The following is a 15,760-nucleotide window of genomic DNA, read 5'->3' on the forward strand; positions in this document are numbered from 1 at the left end:
GCAGCTGTGGGGCCGCAGGTACTGGCACTAACGCTCTCCGAAATGTGGCCTCCCTTTCCTCGGTGTAAGGCGCAGCTGTGCCAGATGGAGTAGAGACGGCCAGGGCGCTGACCTGGAAGGGTGCGCTCCGTTGCGGAAAATCTACCCGACATCGAGATGAGAACTGCTCTCCCCCGCCAATACGAGCCACTGGTTCTTATAGTATGAGGTTACGGCATATACCACCTTAGAAGGAAACGTTTAAAACACTTACTTTCGTACACAATGAGCCTTTATAAAGGGAAAGTGAGCCTAATAATTGCAGACAAGTATCTTTTGAGAACCATTTTGCACCAACTACTTCATCAATGCAGTGAGATTCTGCCGGTCTGGCGGTATACTCTTGTAGAACTTGTACCCTGAAGAGTAAGATTAATAACGAATATAAATGATAATATGGCTGACGATAATGGTTCAGTGGATTGTGTGCGACCGCATATAATTTTTCCTGTCTAGTGTGTTGAATGCAGCGTATACGCCACTGAATGTAGAATTCCTCTTTTCATAAATATTTGTGATGCCCTTCGTAACACGATTATTTTTCATGACGTTGAATATTCTACGCTGACCCACAGCATATTGAAATACAGGGACATTAACAATGGCATTTAATTTCTGCATTTGCTAGTTCTGCATAAAACTACACTCCTGGAAATTGAAATAAGAACACCGTGAATTCATTGTCCCAGGAAGGGGAAACTTTATTGACACATTCCTGGGGTCAGATACATCACATGATCACACTGACAGAACCACAGGCACATAGACACAGGCCACAGAGCATGCACAATGTCGGCACTAGTACAGTGTATATCCACCTTTCGCAGCAATGCAGGCTGCTATTCTCCAATGGAGACGATCGTAGAGATGCTGGATGTAGTCCTGTGGAACGGCTTGCCATGCCATGTCCACCTGGCGCCTCAGTTGGACCAGCGTTCGTGCTGGACGTGCAGACCGCGTGAGACGACGCTTCATCCAGTCCCAATCATGCTCAATGGGGGACAGATCCGGAGATCTTGCTGGCCAGGGTAGTTGACATACACCTTCTAGAGCACGTTGGGTGGCACGGGATACATGCGGACGTGCATTGTCCTGTTGGAACAGCAAGTTCCCTTGCCGGTCTAGGAATGGTAGAACGATGGGTTCGATGACGGTTTGGATGTACCGTGCACTATTCAGTGTCCCCTCGACGATCACCAGTGGTGTACGGCCAGTGTAGGAGATCGCTCCCCACACCATGATGCCGGGTGTTGGCCCTGTGTGCCTCGGTCGTATGCAGTCCTGATTGTGGCGCTCACCTGCACGGCGCCAAACACGCATACGACCATCATTGGCACCAAGGCAGAAGCGACTCTCATCGCTGAAGACGACACGTCTCCATTCGTCCCTCCATTCACGCCTGTCGCGACACCACTGGAGGCGGGCTGCACGATTTGGGGCGTGAGCGGAAGACGGCCTAACGGTGTGCGGGACCGTAGCCCAGCTTCATGGAGACGGTTGCGAATGGTCCTCGCCGATACCCCAGGAGCAACAGTGTCCCTAATTTGCTGGGAAGTGGCGGTGCGGTCCCATACGGCACTGCGTAGGATCCTACGGTTTTGGCGTGCATCCGTGCGTCGCTGCGGTCCGGTCCCAGGTCGACGGGCACGTGCACCTTCCGCCGACCACTGGCGACAACATCGATGTACTGTGGAGACCTCACGCCCCACGTGTTGAGCAATTCGGCGGTACGTCCACCCGGCCTCCCGCATGCCCACTATACGCCCTCGCTCAAAGTCCGTCAACTGCACATACGGTTCACGTCCACGCTGTCGCGGCATGCTACCAGTGTTAAAGACTGCGATGGAGCTCCGTATGCCACGGCAAACTGGCTGACACTGACGGCGGCGGTGCACAAATGCTGCGCAGCTAGCGCCATTCGACGGCCAACACCGCGGTTCCTGGTGTGTCCGCTGTGCCGTGCGTGTGATCATTGCTTGTACAGCCCTCTCGCAGTGTCCGTAGCAAGTATGGTGGGTCTGACACACCGGTGTCAATGTGTTCTTTTTTCCATTTCCAGGAGTGTAGTAATATGTTTATTAGTATTCACTCGTGTTAAATACTACGGTACTAAGCCCTGGTATGATTATACATAGTCATACATACTACCTCATATGTCTCCTACGTCACAGGAATACATTCTGGACGCCAATGTAGTTCTGTAATAGGATAATGTACAAACTACTGTAGTGCTAATGAATGCTTTTTCTCCTTGGCGTATGGACTATCAGACCAATTGTGTGATTGCATTGAAGAGTTCCTAGATAACAGAACGCAGCATGTCATTCTCAACAATACATAAATGACCTTGTGGATGACATCGGAAGTTCACTGAGGCTTTTTGCAGATGATGCTGTGGTGCATCGAGAGGTTGTAACAATGGAAAATAGTACTGAAATGCAGGAGGATCTGCAGCGAATTGACGCATGGTGCAGGGAATGGCAATTCAGTCTCAATGTAGACAAGTGTAATGTGCTGCGAATATATAGAAAGATAGATCCCTTATCATTTAGCTACAAAATAGCAGGTCAGCAACCGGAAGCAGTTAATTCCATAAATTATCTGGGAGTACGCATTAGGAGTGATTTAAAATGGAATGATCATATAAAGTTGATCGTCGGTAAAGCAGATGACAGACTGAGATTCATTGGAAGAATCCTAAGGAAATGCAATCCGAAAACAAAGGAAGTAGGTTACAGCACGCTTGTTCGTCCACTGCTTGAATACTGCTCAGCAGTTTGGGATCCGTACCAGATAGGGTTGATAGAAATAGAGAAGATCCAACGGAGAGCAGCGCGCTTCGTTACAGGATCATTTAGTAATCACGAAAGCGTTACGGAGATGATAAACTCCAGTGGAAGACTCTGCAGGAGGGACGCTCAGTAGCTCGGTATGGGCTTTTGTTGAAGTTTCGAGAACATACCTTCACCGAAGAGTCAAGCAGTATATGGCTCCCGCCTACGTATATCTCGCGAAGAGACCATGAGGATAAAATTAGAGAGATTAGAGCCTACACAGAAGCATACCGACAATCCTTCTTTCCACGAACAATACGAGACTGGAATAGAAGGGAGAACCGATAGAGGTACTCAGGGTACCCTCCGCCACACACCGTCAGGCGGTTTGCGGAGTATGGATGTAGATGTAGATCATTTCTGAAGCTTTAGTAAACATCCATCAATAAATTCAGATTTAGAAATTGACAGTAAAGGTAGAGATATCCACTTTGTTCTCGAGCTGCTTTCCCAGATTTTGAATAACGTCTTTTCTTTCTTCCCCTTCTTTTCGGGAGAACGGTGGGAGGGGAAGATCTACGTGCCGTAATGTAAAGCGTCGTACACACGTCATGTTGAAAAAGCTAGGTTCGTTACACAGCATATGTACAAATAAGTTTTTCTACAAAATTTAAAAAAAAGAAATAAATTAGAACAATGCTCTCATAGTTTTGATGATGTTATACATCTTTCTAGATTCAAGCCCTGACTTTATCCCAATTCCATGAGAAATATTCAAAACTGTTAAATATAGCAGTCTTCTATACCACAGAGTCTTTACCGAGTAAAAGAATACTGAAATTTAACAGGACGTAGAGGTTGCTGCATTGAACAATATGAGGTAGGGAATATGGGGTCGGAGAAGCGAGATTAAGGAGACAATAGGAATAAAAACACATTACTGTGTAATTTTTTATTTATTTTAGTTACAGTTAACAGCTGATACCATTATTGAGACAATAAACGTACCGTTTGTACCGTATCTTACAAAGTGTGCTGAAACTAACGGCTTGTAACACGTCAGCCTCAGTCGCAAATAGAAACCAAACTCTACCCAGGTTTCAGCCAAAATAAGAAGCTTCTGAAGAAGGCCAAATTGCTTTGGCTGAAACGCGGGTAAAGTTTCGTTTCTATTTGCAACTGAGGCTGACGAGGTACATGTTCAATTATCACAGTTGCTGACAAGGCTGCACAATGTTAAAAATTCTGAAACTGACGGCAATCAGCCTCAATGGAAGAATGACATCGGACAACAAAATTCTGACGCACCCTGGCAAATATCTCCGGTATATTTCGAACCAGATCAGATGCAGGTACAATTCTGGCAACTAACTGAATCTCCGTAACTGCTGCGGTCTTATACACAAGTGACCCCGTAGGAAATCATTAAGGTGATTCATGTCACCCGGCGTCGCAGGCCATGGAATAGGACCTCCCCTTCCCGTCCAGAGACCAGGAAATAGGGCACTGGGATGGTGGCAGACGTCCATACTGAAGTGAGGCAGTGCACCGTCATGTTGTACCCACATCCTCTCACTTACATTCTCCAACAGCTCAAGCAGAACTCTTTGCACGAACCTCAAACACAGGTGGCCATTCAGACTGACAGTCAGACTCGCTAGTAATCAAGCTCGTTATCCTTGTTTCCGTGCAAGAAATAAAGAATGTACACGTAAATAAACAGCCCAGTACTTGTAAACCTGTACGCACGTTGGTTGTAAATAAGCTGGAAAACAGTAGTTCCATATCTCCTTGAGGTGTCTTCTCCGACCATATGTTCTATACCTCAAATGGATCAAAGGTCTTTGTGCTGTTAGACTTTTGTATGCTCTTACGGAAACACCCTGTATACGCTTGTTAGGGTCGAATGACTAGAGCGATTAAGTTAGTTAGAGGTTGGAGTTTTGCAATAAGGAAGTTAGTTAAAATATGAAGGAAAATTGGGAGGTAGGAGTCGTATATGTGTTACATTCTACTGCACAGGTGAGTGGTATGGTACCGTGACGCAAGTGGGTAGTCCGAACGCCGAGTCAAGCAACACGAGGCACAACGCTGCGTCATCGACCAGCGGAGGATGTGAAAAGAAGCTGGTCACAGCATGCCACGGTGTCAACATCGAGACAGTAATAGGGTCAGGTATGCCCGCCGAGCAACACCACAATATTTCACGCATCTAGTGGTGAGAAGAAACGGAATTGCAGCGGCAGAAAGTCATCTTTAAGGACCGGTAGCCAGCTAGTCATCGTCGACCGTCGTGGGGCGTTGGAGTGAAGGAGATTCTCCGTCACTCAGCGCCACCGTCAGTTCGGAATCGTCCCTGTCGTCGCAGTCGTCGTATACCGTCGTAATGCAGAAGGCGCTAGAGTGACGCCGCCTCATTAGACATCGCCGACACCTTCGTCGCCGCCGAGAATATTACGGCGAAAGCACACCTCGCCAGAGGACCAACAACCAATGTATAGCAATTGTTCGATAAATGTTTTTCTGTCATTAGGAACCGTCCTTGGACACTCCCCCGCAATACTCTTCCTCACGCCCAGCAGAAAAAGCACGTTCAAAGGCGGTTACGGGCAGTGGGGTCCCGTGCCTGTTTACATACTGATGTATAGGGTGGCCCGAAAGCCCATTAATGTGTGAAAACTCAATACATCACGGAATAATGTAGGTAGAGAGGTAAAAATCGACAAACATACTTGAAATGGCACTGGGTTTTATAGTTTTATTGAAACCAAAAAATGTGCACAAACTACCAAAGGATTCCAGAATGAGATTTTCACTCTGCAGCGGAGTGTGCGCTGATATGAAACTTCAAAAATGGTTCAAATGGCTCTGAGCACTATGGGACTTAACATCTATGGTCATCAGTCCCCTAGAACTTAGAACTACCTAAACCTAACTAACCTAAGGACATCACACACAACACCCTGCCATCACGAGGCAGAGAAAATCCCTGACCCTGCCGGGAATCGAACCCAGGAACCCGGGCGTGGGAAGCGAGAACGCTACCGCACGACCACGAGATGCGGGCGATATGAAACTTCCTGGCAGGTTAAAACTGTGTGCCCGACCGAGACTCGAACTCGGGACCTTTGCCTTTCGCGGGCAAGTGCTCTACCAACTGGGCTACCGAAGCACGAATCACGCTCGGTACTCACAGCTTTACTTCTGCCAGTACCTCGTCTCCTACCTTCCAAACTTTACAGAAGCAAGGTAGGAGACGAGGTACTGGCAGAAGTAAAGCTGTGAGTAGGGGGAGTGAGTCGTGCTTCGGTAGCTCAGTTGGTAGAGCACTTGCCCGCGAAAGGCAAAGGTCTCGAGTTCGAGTCTCGGTCGGGCACGCAGTTTTAATCTGCCAGGAAGTTTCGTACCAAAGGATTGCACATTGTATGGTACAAATCCAATAATTAATGTAACAGTTGATTTTTAGAAAATACAATGGTTTTCGTAACAAAAGCTGAACATGTGGGCCATTATTAATCAACAGTCCGTGTAGTCGAGCGGCACTATAGTAAACAGCACTTGTAGCATCCCCAGAGCTATATTACGAAAAGACTTAAAAAACAATATTTATAAAGAAGAGACATTTAAAAATTGAATAATACACTACTGGAAATGGAAAAAAGAACACATTGACACCGGTGTGTCAGACCCACCATACTTGCTCCGGACACTGCGAGAGGGCTGTACAAGCAATGATCACACGCACGGCACAGCGGACACACCAGGAACCGCGGTGTTGGCCGTCGAATGGCGCTAGCTGCGCAGCATTTGTGCACCGCCGCCGTCAGTGTCAGCCAGTTTGCCGTGGCATACGGAGCTCCATCGCAGTCTTTAACACTGGTAGCATGCCGCGACAGCGTGGACGTGAACCGTATGTGCAGTTGACGGACTTTGAGCGAGGGCGTATAGTGGGCATGCGGGAGGCCGGGTGGACGTACCGCCGAATTGCTCAACACGTGGGGCGTGAGGTCTCCACAGTACATCGATGTTGTCGCCAGTGGTCGGCGGAAGGTGCACGTGCCCGTCGACCTGGGACCGGACCGCAGCGACGCACGGATGCACGCCAAAACCGTAGGATCCTACGCAGTGCCGTAGGGGACCGCACCGCTACTTCCCAGCAAATTAGGGACACTGTTGCTCCTGGGGTATCGGCGAGGACCATTCGCAACCGTCTCCATGAAGCTGGGCTACGGTCCCGCACACCGTTAGGCCGTCTTCCGCTCACGCCCCAACATCGTGAAGCCCGCCTCCAGTGGTGTCGCGACAGGCGTGAATGGAGGGACGAATGGAGACGTGTCGTCTTCAGCGATGAGAGTCGCTTCTGCCTTGGTGCCAATGATGGTCGTATGCGTGTTTGGCGCCGTGCAGGTGAGCGCCACAATCAGGACTGCATACGACCGAGGCACACAGGGCCAACACCCGGCATCATGGTGTGGGGAGCGATCTCCTACACTGGCCGTACACCACTGGTGATCGTCGAGGGGACACTGAATAGTGCACGGTACATCCAAACCGTCATCGAACCCATCGTTCTACCATTCCTAGACCGGCAAGGGAACTTGCTGTTCCAACAGGATAATGCACGTCCGCATGTATCCCGTGCCACCCAACGTGCTCTAGAAGGTGTATGTCAACTACCCTGGCCAGCAAGATCTCCGGATCTGTCCCCCATTGAGCATGTTTGGGACTGGATGAAGCGTCGTCTCACGCGGTCTGCACGTCCAGCACGAACGCTGGTCCAACTGAGGCGCCAGGTGGAAATGGCATGGCAAGCCGTTCCACAGGACTACATCCAGCATCTCTACGATCGGCCCCATGGGAGAATAGCAGCCTGCATTGCTGCGAAAGGTGGATATACACTGTACTAGTGCCGACATTGTGCATGCTCTGTGGCCTGTGTCTATGTGCCTGTGGTTCTGTCAGTGTGATCATGTGATGTATCTGACCCCAGGAATGTGTCAATAAAGTTTCCCCTTCCTGGGACAATGAATTCACGGTGTTCTTATTTCAATTTCCAGGAGTGTATATTTTTATCATGTAGCCGTAAAACAATAATTTCTCTGTCGAGAAATGCGAAGAAATGCAATGCAAAGAAATATAACAAAGTGATCTAAAGAGACGACAAGATACGCTCTTTTGTTAATTTTTTAGTCGACTTCACTTCTTCACTTGTCTTGATGATGTACAGACGGACATCTTGCGAGTGCTGGCAAATGTAAGCATATTTGTATGAGTTAAGCATATAATATATTGATTTAATATTATTGTGCACTTTTAATTTGTAAGAGGTGATCCCGATTTCATGTCCGCCTTCCTTGAATTAACCTGCATTCAAGTAATTTACAGTTCAACAATCGCAGCTGCTGATGCAGCCAACGACGCCATTACGCGGCGATATGAACTTATAAAAAATTAGCGGAAGCGGAAAACTCGCCCGCTCTTAACATAATATTAATTTTTCTCCACAGCCGCCCGACGTTGCAGAAAATACTTAGCTTTAAGATTCTTATTTTCAGTACCATAGCCGAGAGCCAGAGCCAGGACTCCGACTAAAATACAATGGTTAACAGAGGTAAGAAAAATACTCTCGCGCGTGTGTGGGCCGCAATTGTAATTAATAACTAAAGATCGTTTGCTTTAAAGTGAGCTGACAAGCCGAGGAAATTAATATGAAAAGTTTATTACATTGTACAACTTATATGCTCATGTTTTAAGATTCAGCGAGTCTAACATTCATTAACGTAACAAATAATTTAAGATTAATATTGTTAAAAAGGAGAACTTCTGGAAAGCATTTAATCGTAAAATCTAAATTAAATGAAATATCATTTTTATTAAGGCCCACCACGTAAGTCGGCAACAATCAAAAAATAATAATAATAACAATAACAATACATTAAATTACGACGGCCGACGGACGCGAGATTGGCGCCGCAACTTTGGGGCCCGATCAAAGAAAATATGAAATTTACTAAATCTGACTCTATTGTAATGAATGTAATTATGTATGTGTCTAATTGTTGTAAAATATTAATGCTTATATGAATTCTTTTACATGTACGACAACAAAACCACACCCTGAGGAGATCTGGAGAAGAAAAAGTGTAGAAAAGACAAGATTGCGAGAAAGAAAAATAAGTAAGGTAAGGCCTATTGTGCAAGCATCCTGTGTAGCTGTGTGCGGAATATCGAACCCATGTGCACATGAGATACCTTCGGTGTTTTGTGTATTTATGTGTTTATTTTTGGAGGGGATAATTATTCGTTTTGTTTATTTATATGTTTATTTTTGGAGGGGATAATTATTCGTGTGTGTATCAGTGTTAAAGATTCGTCAGTGGCTTAAAGTGGTCTTGCGGTAGCGTTCTCGCTTCCTGCGCACGGGGTCCCGGGTTCGATTCTCGGCGGTGTCAGGGATTTTCTCTACCTCGTGATGACTGGGTGTTGTGTGTTTTTCATCATCATTGACTTGCAAGTCGCCGAAGTGGCGTCAATTAAAAAGGACTTGCAATACGGCGGCCGAACTTCCCCGCAAGGGGCCTCCCGGCCAACACTGTCATCATTTCATCCATTTCATTTCAGTGAATTTATTATGGGTAAGATAGGACAAGCTAAAGCATCCGTACCAGAGGAACAAAATTTTGTTAATATGGAAAGTGAGGGTCATTTGCAATACGCAAACGAATCCCAAGCCACCGCCTCGGGTAACATAATTTCCGGAGCGGGGGGCGAGGATCTGTGGACGGTGATTGACGCTCCACAGCAGAATGGGAATAGAGTAACAACTCCACTGCCTGGGCAGGGGGGCCAATCGAGTGCTAGATTAAGCGGGGCACCAGTATGCTCACCGATTGCAGACCCTTTTGCTGAATTTCTGCGTAGGCTCGAAGAAAGAGATAGGGAAAGAGACGAAAAACTGGCTCAGATGCTACGTGAGCAAGAGCAGCGCAATGAAGCGAAACTAGATAGGATCCAAAGCGAACTTGCCGAGATGCGGGACGCTTGCAAAGAAATCCCCGATCTTGTGCAAAGCTTAGCCGGCGAGATGAAAAAATTACAGATATCGCAGGCTAGGCTTGAAGATAGTGTCCAGGCTTTAACCAACCGCGTGGATAATGTGGAGATAGATGCACGGAAAAGTATTGACCCATATTTGGAAGTGCAAGCTCAAAAAGTAGAAAAAGAATTAAATGAATGGCTAGAAGTAAAGGATCGCGAGATATCTGCAAAGATTGAAAGCGACGTAAAAACAGCTGTAGAACAAGCGACGGCGGCCGCGAGTGTAAATATTGACGCTAGCGCTGATGCACTACATGCCGAATTAACACAGATCAAATCCAGTGTGACTGCGGAGTTGCCAAATTGGCAACAGGAGGTCGCGCGGAGACTGTCTGCGTTGGAAAGCAATGTAAACAGTGGCGGACAGATCATGAATCCGACTCCGCGTACTGATTACTGTAATAACGCTGACGGTAGGCAGGGTGCGAGTGCGTAACCGCAACCTAATGCGAATTATGAGCACGAACAACATGCGATACCGTGCAGTGCACATCACGAAGTGATGAATGTCCCAGAATGTAGCAATCAGATGTGCAAAAACGAGGACAATGTAATAAAACACAGGACATTCCAACCCTCCAATAGCGAAAAACGAAATGTCCACCCTGTCGTATTTATTAAGAGCTTCAGGAATGTGTTTCCCAGGGCATGGACGGAAAGACAAAGAATACAGTTCGTGGTCTCCTTTATTCTATGTGATCGCCGTAAGCTTATTGACACCAGTGCTTACTAATTTAAGTTATATATTACAGCACTGAAGATGGTCACTAAGTGACCGAAAATCGATTTTGCGATAATAAACAAAAATATACAACCAATGCTGTCTATCCTTCCAAGTATACCCATTATCTGGTCGTAGTGGACACTATGGAGTCGCCAATAAATCCTTTATTCAAGGTGACGCGGCACTGTGGGCCACCGACGTGTCCGAAAAATGTCTAACGATGCAACAGTTTGAAGGTGCATTCTTGCAAAAATTCTGGTCCGATAGCGTCCACGAAAGACTACGAAAGGAGTTGTACAGTCCTGAAATGTACAATCCTAAGATGGGAAAGTTACGTAAATATTTCGAAAAGTATATAAATAAAACCAGGTACTGAGACGAGCCAATGTCCGATCGTGACATAATCAGATTGATAAAAATGAAGTTGCCCAGTGAAATTAAAAGATATTTCATCAATGTGTCGGAATACGATATAAAACAATTCATGGAAGTAGTGGATTCTGTTGACTTATTGATCGAAGATATGAAAACCGAAAACAAGTGGAACCATGCAGGCTGTAATCAACAAAAAGCCGATTACAATAGCAGCCACAGTAATGATAGTAACTTAGTACCAAATGGTAACGGGAATAGGCAAGAGCACCGGCAACAGGATCGAGGCACAAACAATGGCAATGGTTATAACGGCAACGGTTGTAATCGTCAAAATCGAAAGAGACATCATGATGGACGCATGAGTAATGGATATAATGGTAACGACAATCCGCAACGGCGGAACAACCGAAACCAGTGGCGTGGTTGTAATGAACCGACACCACAGTGGCAACAAAACACAGCGCCACAATGGAACGCCAACCCAGGTCCGTCACAGAACATGTCAGGAAGTTACAACCGACCACCGCAAAACCAGAGCCATACACAATATCAAAATACACCATCGGGGAGGCAGGGCGGCCAACCCAACAGTAGCAACAACAACAACCAGAACCACAATGTGAGGTTAGTGGAAGTGACAGACAACTGTCAACCCACTAATGCTCATCCGTTAAACTAAAGACAGCCACAATACGCTCTCCGTTGCTGGCTGCAGGATGATGTAGTGAGGGCACATTCACGGATGACAGCCATAAACTTTGTATGCTGAGATACAATGAAGGAACAAAAATAGAAAAGGAACTTGTAGACATACCGCAGAAATGTAACCGAACCGACAAAAGTGTTGTGCAGGCTATATTGCAAGCAGATATGTATGGAGCACCAATACAGATAATAGTCGATACCGGTGCGTCAGCCGGCCGAAGTGGCCGTGCGGTTAAAGGCGCTGCAGTCTGGAACCGCAAGACCGCTACGGTCGCAGGTTCGAATCCTGCCTCGGGCATGGATGTTTGTGATGTCCTTAGGTTAGTTAGGTTTAACTAGTTCTAAGTTCTAGGGGACTAATGACCTCAGCAGTTGAGTCCCATAGTGCTCAGAGCCATTTTGAACCGGTGCGTCAACCAATGTCATGAGTGCAAATTTTTACAAGTACTTGAGTCAAAATAGTAAAATACCAGTATTGCCAGTGAAGAACTGTCGTGTAACAGGTGCAACAGGTGCACAATCTCATATCATAAGGCACCAGGTGCAGGTCGAGTTTATGGTAGGAAATGAAGCAATGAAAAGCTCGTTCCTAGTAGTTAAGGGATTGGGTGTTGCTTGCATCCTGGGGATAGAATTTTTACGCCAGAGAGACGCAAAAATCGACCTCTTGTGCGGGGAAGTAAGCCTTATGAATGAGGGTAGACGTGTAATTTTGCCATTATTGAGGACACGGGAAGTGCACGGTAAATATTGCCGGAGCTTTCAGTCGAGATTCGAAGGAATACAGGTAATGAATTTATATTCTGACTTAAGTACAAGACAAGTATATTTTAAAGATTTTATTACTGAAGACAGAGAGGATAGCCATGAAAGTCAGGGAGTCAGAACATTTGACTGAAGCACAACAAAACGAATTGACTCAGCTACTTACAGATTATGAGAATGTGTTTTCGGAAAAACCCGGTGTTATCGAGGGCTACACCTAGAACATCGAAGTGGTACCTCACGATACTTTCTGTCACGCAAACTACACCATCCCGTGGTCAAGGGAGGATGCAATTACGAAGGAAATAAGAAAAAATACTTACAAAGACTTAAAGAAGTTTGATCAGTAGAGCAACGTTTACATATATGAGTAGTAAGTTAAGTTTATAGTGTATTTTTTTCTGTGTGTAAATGTTCAGATTTTAGTGTAACATTTAAAGACAATGAGGCACACAAGATTAGTGTGATTCAATTTTGTAGATGTTAAGGAATAACAGTATTTTTAAGCAATTGCATTGTGAAGAAAAAAAATGAACGTAGGTTTAAAAATATTTTACAAATTTCATGTTTAAAAATGCTTTAAAAATATTTAAAAAAATTCAACAGCATGTAATGAAAGAATTTTTCATTAGTGTGTCATGAATATTTTTGAACTGTAGTAGTAAGGCAACTTACTTCAATATTATAGTGTATATGTTGTTCCATGTATTTATGTCTATACCGATCTTGAAATATGCTCAATCATAATCTACTTAAGAATATGAGTGCAGGGTGTACATCACCCAAGGTACCTCATGTGTTGTGGGCAAGGAACAAAGGAAATCAGTTAACGCGACTACCGCTAAGCACTGTTAAAATATATTGCCATCTGCTAAGGCAGAGATTTGCACGAATTTGTAGTGTAAACAAAAGTCACAAATCTAACATTAATCTAGGAATTTGTACGCTAGGCCCAGATTATAAAATGTGTACAGTAATGCGAGAGGCAAAGTTTGGTAAAGTCGAGCCTGGCTCTGGAGGGCAAGTACGCAATGAGTGGGCAGACATGACATGGGGACTTACCTCAGATGAGACGGAAACACAATTGTATAGTCAAAAAAAATCTGAAGGCAAGTACGACTCTAAACGGAGAATGAAAAGAGATAATTAGTACGAGAGACGTAAAATCTAGCACGAGCCAAAATCCAGTTCAGACAGAATGAAATACATTAGTGTTTGTGAACTAATCGAAACAGTTACTTTAAGCAGTGTGAAAAACTGTGAAGGTGAAACTGTGATACGGACAGTGAAGTGCTAGTATTGAACGTTCAACAGCGGTAAGGACGCCAAACGCCAATATTACGCACGAAAAACTGTGAATTTGCCTATAAATGTGAACTGTTAACGTGAAGTGAACCCACAGTAAATATTTTTGGGACAGACTGTAGTTTCAGTGAGCACAATAATGCGAGATTGGAATGCGATGTGTGGACTGTTGCAAAACAGCGACCGCAGAAACGGCGAATGTTTGTGCTGAGCTCGTACTGGGACACTCACCAGTGCCTGTGAGTGCGGCGAAAACATAAATAATTTTGTCAAGACAAAAACTGACTTGTAATGGAAACAGTGGCGCATGAAAACTTCATTCACGGGAGAAGATCCATGTCATGTATTCAGCAAGACAATGCTAGCTTGACACTCGGAAACTGGCGAAAACTTAACAACAACTGCCGCACTAATAAATGCTTCTTTCCCACAAGCGTAACCCTCTGCAGCGGGAAACAAATATTACGTTGGTTGTGTGTATGTTTCATGTACTACGTCGGAAATGCGTAGCAGAGCTGACTCCAGCCAACAAGCGCGGGGGGCGGATATCATCCCACTCCGCCACGCCCGGCCGAGACAGAAGCGCATCGCCAACCGTGCAGCCGATGAGCTGATTCTGACGTTCCGCGACGGCGAGAGACACGCTGGCGTCGAGCGGGCGTTGACCTCTCCACAGCCGCCACGAACGCCGAGCACCGAACACACCAACCGACGACGTCGCGAGCTAAACGTCGCGGCGTAGATCATCAACGACACCGCAATCAATTGTTGTAATGACCTCATTTCTTTGCATAGTGCAACAAAAAAAATATTTGTAATGTATGCACATCCTGTACTCCAACGACATCCCAGAAACATTTAAGTGAAAGTAACCAAAGCAGTTAGTCTGTCGCTCCGCCGAGGTTTTCCCCAGGTTTCCCTACGGCCGCGCCAAATGGGGAGCGAACAGTTGACACCCCTGGGACTTCAAGTTTATGGACTAACTCGTGATTGTATACCTTTGAACACTGCGAAAGTTGCAACCCTAAAAAGAAGCAGCCAAAATGAAATTAATTGTATTCTATGTCCTAGTGTACATGACTGTATACGTAACCAATTGTATATTATATTGTTATGTAGGTAACTTCATCTGTATTACACTTTGTGTGCAACACACCTCAGTAATTACAACATACGATGTGACATATGTAAACTGTGAAAGAAAAATCTGCGTGTAGCCACTGTGGACATGAAAGAGGAAGTATTTATGTCAAAAAACACGAACATTTTTTATGACATAAACATTTCGGGGGGCAATGTAGCGTCCCCAGAGCTATATTACAAAAAGACTTAAAAAACAATATTTATAAAGAAGAGACATTTAAAAATTGAATAATATATTTTTATCGTGTAGCCGTAAAACAATAATTTCTCTGTCGAGAAATGCAATGCAAAGAAATATAACAAAGTGATCTAAATTGACGACAAGATACGCTCTTTTGTTAATTTTTTAGTCGACTTCACTTCTTTACTTGTCTTGATGATGTACAGACGGACATCTTTCGAGTGCTGGCAAATGTAAGCATATTTGTATGAGTTAAGCATATAATATATTGATTTAATATTATTGTGCACTTTTAATTTGTAAGAGGTGATCCCGATTTCATGTCCGCCTTCCTTGAATTAACCTGCATTCAAGTAATTTGCAGTTCAACAATCGCAGCTACTGATGCAGCCAACGACGCCATTACGTGGCAATATTAACTTATGAAAAATTAGCGGAAGCGGAAAATTCGCCCGCTATTAACATAATATTAATTTTTCTCCACAGCCGCCCCACGTTGCAGAAAATACTTAGCTTTAAGATTCTTATTTTCAGTACCATAGCCGAGAGCCAGAGCCAGGACTCCGACTAAAATACAATGGTTAACAAAGGTAAGAAAAATACTCTCGCGCGTGTGTGGGCCGCAATTGTAATTAATAACTAAAGATCTTT

The sequence above is a fragment of the Schistocerca nitens genome, chromosome 9 (assembly GCF_023898315.1).
Source record: "Schistocerca nitens isolate TAMUIC-IGC-003100 chromosome 9, iqSchNite1.1, whole genome shotgun sequence".
NCBI classification, from domain to species: domain Eukaryota; kingdom Metazoa; phylum Arthropoda; class Insecta; order Orthoptera; family Acrididae; genus Schistocerca; species Schistocerca nitens.